Source organism: Hippocampus comes, unplaced genomic scaffold (genome assembly GCF_001891065.2).
Source record: "Hippocampus comes isolate QL1 unplaced genomic scaffold, H_comes_QL1_v1.1 scaffold7, whole genome shotgun sequence".
In the NCBI taxonomy this organism is placed as follows: domain Eukaryota; kingdom Metazoa; phylum Chordata; class Actinopteri; order Syngnathiformes; family Syngnathidae; genus Hippocampus; species Hippocampus comes.
In genome coordinates, this window is record NW_017842060.1 from 4,327,726 (window position 1) to 4,335,379 (window position 7,654).

General features: G+C 42.5%; 1 protein-coding gene and 1 long non-coding RNA gene across 4 annotated transcripts in view; one reads left to right on the plus strand and one right to left on the minus strand.

Annotated features, from left to right (window-relative positions):
• The window catches only part of bnc2 (basonuclin zinc finger protein 2), a 173,207-nt gene that overhangs the window by 94,882 nt on the left and 70,671 nt on the right, over positions 1–7,654 (plus strand). The gene's annotated exons all lie outside the window — the stretch shown is intronic.
• Positions 5,054–7,654, minus strand: part of LOC109511236 (uncharacterized) — a 35,637-nt gene continuing 33,036 nt past the window's right edge. The window contains exon 3 of the long non-coding RNA XR_002167274.1: positions 5,054–5,603. This is a non-coding gene — a long non-coding RNA (uncharacterized LOC109511236). The remainder of the gene's footprint in view (positions 5,604–7,654) is intronic.

Here is a 7,654-nt window from a genome sequence, read left to right on the forward strand (position 1 = left end):
GTAACCACCCACACAACTTGTGTGCGTGCGTATGTGTGCCTCTGTCAGGGGCTTACAGCGTGTTAGCATATTGCCTTTAAGTGCATATGTTCTTGTCGCTGATGGTGCTGACACGGCAAGAGCCGATCCAATAAAGTGAAACTATGCTTGTCAGTAGAGCACAGACCCCCACCAAGGCTAGCGAATGCGCTGACTTCCACACACACATGACACACCGGGCCTTCCCCCCCCCCCAGCCGGCTACCCCATACGCAAGCAGACTGGAACTGCGGAAGGGGACAATAACCTTAATGATTATCTTGTTTCAGATCTTTATCCTGATCCTTGCAAAAATGTATTGTGGTTTTCTTACTGCCAAAAAACAACATCGATATCTGCGGAACTAACCGGGTAAAGTAATGACAATCACAAATAAAAGCCAACGCTTTTTGTGCTTATAAGCAAAGTCATGAGCTAACTAACTAGCAAACACGAATGGTAACATCATACTTCACTTCATTCGGTTTTCGCTTCACTATTGATAGATGGTTCAATCATATTTTGGATGGATATTGATACTGCAGACCTGGAGGAATATTTAGTTTGATGCTTACTGATCTTCTTTAAAATGCTTTAGTTTTTGATCTTTTGATCTTAATTTCTTGATATTTATTGAGCTTAAGAACAGTTCTTAAAAAGTAAATTCAATTAATAATGGCTGTGTTTGCTAGCTAACCAACTAGCTAGCTACCTAGCGATACAAAGGACAAACAATACCTCAATGCTTGACCCCCGCTTTTTCACATACAAAAGCACAATACTCGTCGACAAAATAAATATCTAGCAAGAAGATTCTTTTCATAATCTTGCATGAGAACCTTGAAGATATGTCAAATCCAGTTCGCTAGCCGATTAGCTACCTAACTAAAGCAATGCAAACTCACTGTGTGCTTTCTCTCTCGATGAAGGACAAAATAGTTAGCAAATCTAAGGATCTATCTGTGTGTAAAATACATTGAACTAGCCAACTGATAACAGTGATAATAACTTCCGTCTTCATGACTTCTCTCCCCGCCCCGTTACGTTACATTTAGCAATGGCTCACACCTTTGCCATCCCGCAGCACTCTTCACCCACACTGTTATGCATGTTGCTCATTTTTAATATATTATTGTCTCCTTGGCCCGGTAAAAAGTGACTATAAATATTTCAATGGTGTGCTTGTTCAAAGGTGAACAGAGAAAAAAGTTTGGGGAAATGATGTTGATCTGATATCCCTCGGGATTAAGACGCTGCAAAGGTCAAATTTCACCTGAACATTATTTGCAACAAATATTCTTGTGATACGCTCACGCCGAATAAATATGAACACACACACACACACACACACACACACACACACACGCACGCACGCACGCACGCACACACGCACGCACACACACACACTGGGTAGATATCCATGAAAAATTAAAGCAGGTGTTTGTGGTAATTATAGCACTGTTTGCCTCTGCCTCAAAGCGAAGCAGAAGTGTAATTAAACATGAGGGCAAAGTACACACACAGTCAAAAGTAAAGCTTGCGCATGGAACAGTGCCGTTACGTTATGATGCTAAATGAGCCTATTTGTTGGTCGCTCACAAAATTAAGCTGTTACTTATTGAACTGTGGGACAGCAGAACATGCTTCCGAAACGCATTAACAGCAAACTCATGAAGACACACTTTTTAAATTTCTCCGCACGCCTGCTTTCACTCTCTTGCTGTCAATAAATGGGAGACTATCATCGGACATTACTTTGAGTAAATGCTATAGTGCTCACTTCAAGCTGTTTACACATAAATACTTTCAGCAAAACATAAACACTGAGCACCAAAATGTTCTATCAAAGCATTTCCCAAGTGTAAGTACGCTAGCTTAACGCTATCTTATAGTGAAACTTCATCTAACGGAATAATAGCATGGATGTCACGGTTCTTATAAACCTGTTGGGGACCTTCTTTTTCTTGCGCGTGCTGTCCGGCAACGTGGTGCTACACCAAAAGTGTACCATTCTAAATTCAGACAGTGAAAACCCATAACTGTTAACTTAAAAAAGTCCGCGATTTAGCGGTGATGCGAAAGATGACCCGCGACATGGCAGAGGTTACTTCATTCCGCTGAGGTTTGGACGGTCATAACAGTGTGATGTTGTGCCAATGGGGGTGTGCCAAGCTCTTTTTATGAATGAGAGGAATCTTCCCGCATTAGTGCGCGTGCATTTGTGTGTCTGCTTGTGCAAGCTGGCAGCGACCCCCCGGGGAGGGCACATAATTCTGCGGGACGCGTCCAATCAGCGGCCGCGTATGTGCGACACATGTTTTTTTATTCAATTTTCTTGTCTTTTCATCTTGCGCCACCGCCAGAATGCTTCCTGCTATTTTCCTCCCAGCTCGGGACAAACGAATAACAGATGTTGAGAGGGCTGGAACGCAAAATCCCCTAGCACAAACCCCTCCGCCTCACCGACACCCTCCACCACCCTTCCTCCACCCTCCTTCTTCTGTGACTCGTGTGTGACAACCTTTGCACTCTTTCCCGCTTCTTCTGTTCCCCTTCAGACTGCCTATCCCAAGTCCCGCTCTGCTGGGATGCGAGTTCCATTTCACTGGAAGCCTGTTTTCTTATTGTGTATCAATTTGTGTATGTGTGTGTGTGTGTGCGTGTGTGTGATCCCACTCATGTTTATTCAGCGATTAACTCAATCAATGCCAGCCATTTTCAAATCTTCTTTTTCTCCTCCTGCATAAAAAAAAAAAAAATTTTTCTCCACACATAAAAAAAAAAAAAGACAAAAATATGTACCTGGCAATGAATGAGATCTGATTTATGACCACATTCCGAGCCAGTAGGGGGCAGTATGTTGACCCCCGGGGCATAAATCTATAAATCACACTCTTGCTTGTCTGTCTGTTTTATCAGTGTCAGAAAAGTTTCTCTTGGAGTTGTGTGCAGCGGTAAAGTGAAAGCTGCTTTACTGTTAGCGAAATGCTAAGAGGCTAAGCTAATAGCAAGACATGGGATTTTTCGAATAGGTTAGCCGGACAAAATTGAGTCTAAGGTTGCAACAAACTCCAAAGGCTGTATCAGTGTCACATGAGACTTTAGCTTTTTCAGGTGTTTGAATGTTGTCAATAATTGTTGTTTTGGTCATTTTAGCAGCTGTTTTCTCTGCCTTGATTTTGAAAATGTGCTGTTTTGTGTGTAAATGCTTCTTCGGCGTTGTGAAGCACATTGAGTAGCCTGGTGTATGAAATGTGCTACACAAATAAAGCCGCTTCGCCTTGTCGCACGACAGTCAACAGACTGACCCTGAAACTGACAATTTTTAAGGGGACCCTGTCGTCTGATGTTTTGTTTGTTCTTGTATTCCTCATCAAATAGTTCTCAGGTTGTCATTTTAGCATACAATGCCAGACTATCCCGAAGAAAATCAATTAAAGACTTGAATAATTCAATCAAAATCCAAAACATTTGCTTATTTACGAGATTCCCGCCCCCCACCACCAATCCCCCCAACTATTAAATGGAGAGGATCTCGTCGGGTGCGTCTGGGAAGCGTCAATATTTTCACATGTAAGCTTGCGAAATGAATGGCCTAATATCTGCAACCACATAATCCTCCCCCTTGTTTCTCGGGGAGGCGGGAGCGTCAGAATCAATGAGGCTCTGGGAAAATTATAACCGTGCATGCAAAACATCCCCAAAAAACAAACACACACATACACACACACACGCGCACACACACACACACATACACACACGTTGCGCCCACACTCAAGTTCACTCTCAAAGTGACTTTCCTAATGAGCCTTGTAAAATCAATATTCTCTGACTTTCAGGTATGTGGAAGTGATTCAGCGTTACTTATGAGCAAAAAAAAAAAAAAAAAATCACATTTGGCTGTGATTAAAGGCAATCAGTTATTGTATTAAGGCCAAATGGCTGACACCGGAGTACCTGCGCAGTGAAAACACATGTTGATTAGTCATTGGGCTGTAAATAAGTGGCGGGTCACGCAGTGCGCGCATTGCAAACATCCCCCTGTGATTGGGCTGTAATAAATGGAGGCGTGGAGGGGTGGGGGTGGGGGGGACTTTGTGTCGTGTCGCGAACGACCGAGTTGACCATCATGTTATACTTGTCATGACAATTAGATGGAAGTACTTCTATAAATGAGGGAGGAGCCGATGGATGTGTGACAGCTGTGTCCCGGAAAATCGAAATTCACGTCAATGAAGACAAATTGGGACCGTCATCTCGGACTATGACGACATCGAAAAAAATTCTTTTTTACCTCTCAAAATGTTATGCGATCCTCAGAAACTGTGGAAAATCAAGAAAAAGAAGCCCTTACAACACATTGTTTGATACGGCCTACGAAAGCAAACCAAGCACGTCAACTTCCGGGACAACAAATTTCAAACTGTCATACAATCGTTACGTTTGTCCCGTAGCTTCAACAATGGTTGAACAAACTATTATCCTTGACTTCTGATTTCAGAACTAGCCATCCAAAAATGTCTTGTGTACTGTATTGTCCATGGAGGTAGTTCAACACTGATGTGGTTTCACAGTCATAACATAACAATGTGACCCGTAAAAAAAAAGAGTTTGACAGCACCGCCTTATGATGCTACACTGGTATTCTCCCCCCAAAAAATTCTTGAAACAAGTTGATTTTATTTCCCTCTGAATATTGAGTGGCATCCCTTGAAGTATTCATAAAAATGATTAAAAATAATTTCTGATGTGATTGTTTTTAATGCATTTTTACTTGAACAAAATCCCAGAAGAACTCATAAGTCGTAATATTTAAAAAAAATTCAGACAAAAAGATTCTGACTTTATTCTAAGATGAACATTTTTTCCCTGAAAAACAATAAAACTTCAACTTTTTTCTTTTCTCTAAAAAAAAAAAATCAATAAAATTTGACTTTTTTTCTCGAAAATGCAACTGTTTTCTTGTAACCGTACCTTTTTTCAATTTAAAAAAAAAGGCTCACTGAACCGCCCCACCAGCCCACCCACACAAAAAAAAAAATTCTCTCATACGATTCTCATGACATTCTCATCGTATCATTTTTCATTCTTTCTTACCAAACGATTTGTACAAATTAACGCAGGACGGGAGAGGAAGAAGAAAAAAAGCCCTTATAAAAAGCTTGACGGAGTACGGTGACTCCAAATAACAGTCGGTTTGAGGATAGTCAGCGTGAAGAAGCGAGCGGGTCCCCGAGCATCTGGCGGAGCAACGCGGGAAGCCGCCGTCGCCGTCCTTGATAGTGATGAAATCGTTTAAGCCATCAACGAGCCAGTTAAGCGCCACTCGGCGCACCGCTCCCAAATCATTGCCAACTAGATCACCCATGCTGCACGCAAGACTGCCTGCAAGTAGGAAACTACCCTCAGATTTACTTGATGCCTCTTTCATTTGGTGTCATGCTGAAAATGAGCCTGTTTTGAGGGGGTGGTTCTGTCTAATGCAAGTGAGCGGGCGTTTACCTCTTTCCGCATACTGCGGAGCTCGGGCCTTGTGACGAGATTTTCAACACAGACGTCTTGAGTGTTGGGGTGGAAATGAGCACCTGTGAAGACAAGGAAATCATTTTCACTCATGGAGGTAGCACTTCGTACATGACACTTCATACGCAATTTGGGTCTACGTATGTGGCGCATGCAGCAGACTCGTCACCATACAAACAACTTCATTGATCATGTTAAGTTGGGCATCCCAAAATAGCTTTGGTGAACATTTTTTTTTTCCATCAGTTCTATTGGGGACCCAAATAGGATCACATACTTCCGAACCAGATGTATGACAAAAAGGCTATGTTTGATCTGGACAAAATACTCAACTCAAACTACGTGTTCCTAATATCTTTCAGTTTTTATCGCACATTTTTCATAGCATGTATTAGAGACCCAAAATCCTAAGCCCAGTAACAACCAATCAGGGCTCAGCTTCAGAAAACATGGGAGCAGAAAGCGGCATCATGGCCGCCTCCTGAGATGGCTTAAAACGGGTGAATTTTACTGCTTAACTCATACTCCACAAATTACTCACACGCACGCGCACAGACCCACGCATCGAAAAGGCGACTGTTTATGCGTCGTAACGGGGTCAGGGTGACAAAGTGCCTTATTGGTTTGCCCCACAGTTTACAAGGAGACGTGCCACCATCGGAGTAGCCAGCGCCGAAACCGCCGACTAAATCTGCCATGAAACACAAGAAGTGCTGCAATAAAAAGCGGCGCATCTGCACCAAACTGGAACCAGATGAAGCCGTCAAGGATACGCCGGGCTTTTTTAACCCGCCTTGTTTCCTTTGAGGCCGCGGCTCGTCTCTGGATGAGTGGCGAGCGGAGTGATTTTGTGCATAATTACGTGTGTGGAGGCGCACGCACGGCATATGCGTATGTGTGTGGCGCTGTACTCTGGTCGGCCTTTTGCGTGTATCATGTTATGCCCTAACCGGAGTAAGTACTGAGGCCACGGAGGATAGCGGCTGCCAACAACAGCAACAGCTACTGGCAAGGCGCCATCCCACCCCTGAGGCTTCTGCGATGCGAGCAGAGGTTCATTGTGGGAGGCTGGGGTGAAAATCCGCAAGGGGTCACCCTGCGCGTCCGCCCCAAAAACGGCCACCTTTTCACGACAAGGCGCAGCAATTTTGTTTGCGATAGCCCCGTTCTTCCTCGGGAGACGACAAGTGGGCTTTTTTTTTCCACCCCCGGGCTCCAGACGACTTATTTCCGCTGTGCTGGTTTTTCGTTATTTGATCACTGGCGAGCCAGGCAGGCCGCTGACACTGTACAGATGTGTACAGATGTGCAAAGCTCATGTGGTCCCCTGGTTTTTTTTTTTTTTTTGCTTGCTTTTTTGGCAAAAGCCGACGTGAAAAGTAGCCGCGCGATGGCAGGGAAGATGTTGGGTGTTTTGGAATTTTGTCTCAGTCCAGTGTTACTCGTCAGGAGGAGCGGGCATTTGATTCTTGTTGAAATGGATGAGCATGTCAACACAAAAAAGCGGGTCACAACCATTTGTGCAACATTTGCAAAAAACTTTGGATTGTATTGAAAGTTTCTTCGCAGGGTTTGTTGTTTGCCTCAGGAAGTAGCAACCAGATTACATGTCTAACTGATAACTAATGGACATTAAATAGATTCATCACGCCGGTCCCAAGTTATAAAAAAGATATATATTTTAAGGTCCAGTAAAACCCAGAGCCAGAAACTGACCCTTGTGCCTTCTTAACAGCAAGGAAAAAAAAAAAAAAAAAAAGATTATGAATGATGGTAAAAACAAATTCTAACAAATCTGAGTACTCCCATCAGAATTTTTAATTTCATGAAAAAAATTTTGGGAGGAAAAAAGGTACAACCAATTTTTCCTCAATAATACTGTAAAAAAAAATATATATATATTAATAATAATAATAATAATCATGCCCAGGTGGGTATTAATAGAAAATCTGACTTTATTCTTTATTGGGAGATTATGAATGATGGTAAGAACAAATTAAAACAAATCTGAGTACTCACATCAGAATTTTTAATTTCATTAAAAAAATTTGGGGAGGAAAAAAGGTACAACCAATTTTTCCTCAATAATACTGTAAAAAAAAAAAAATATATA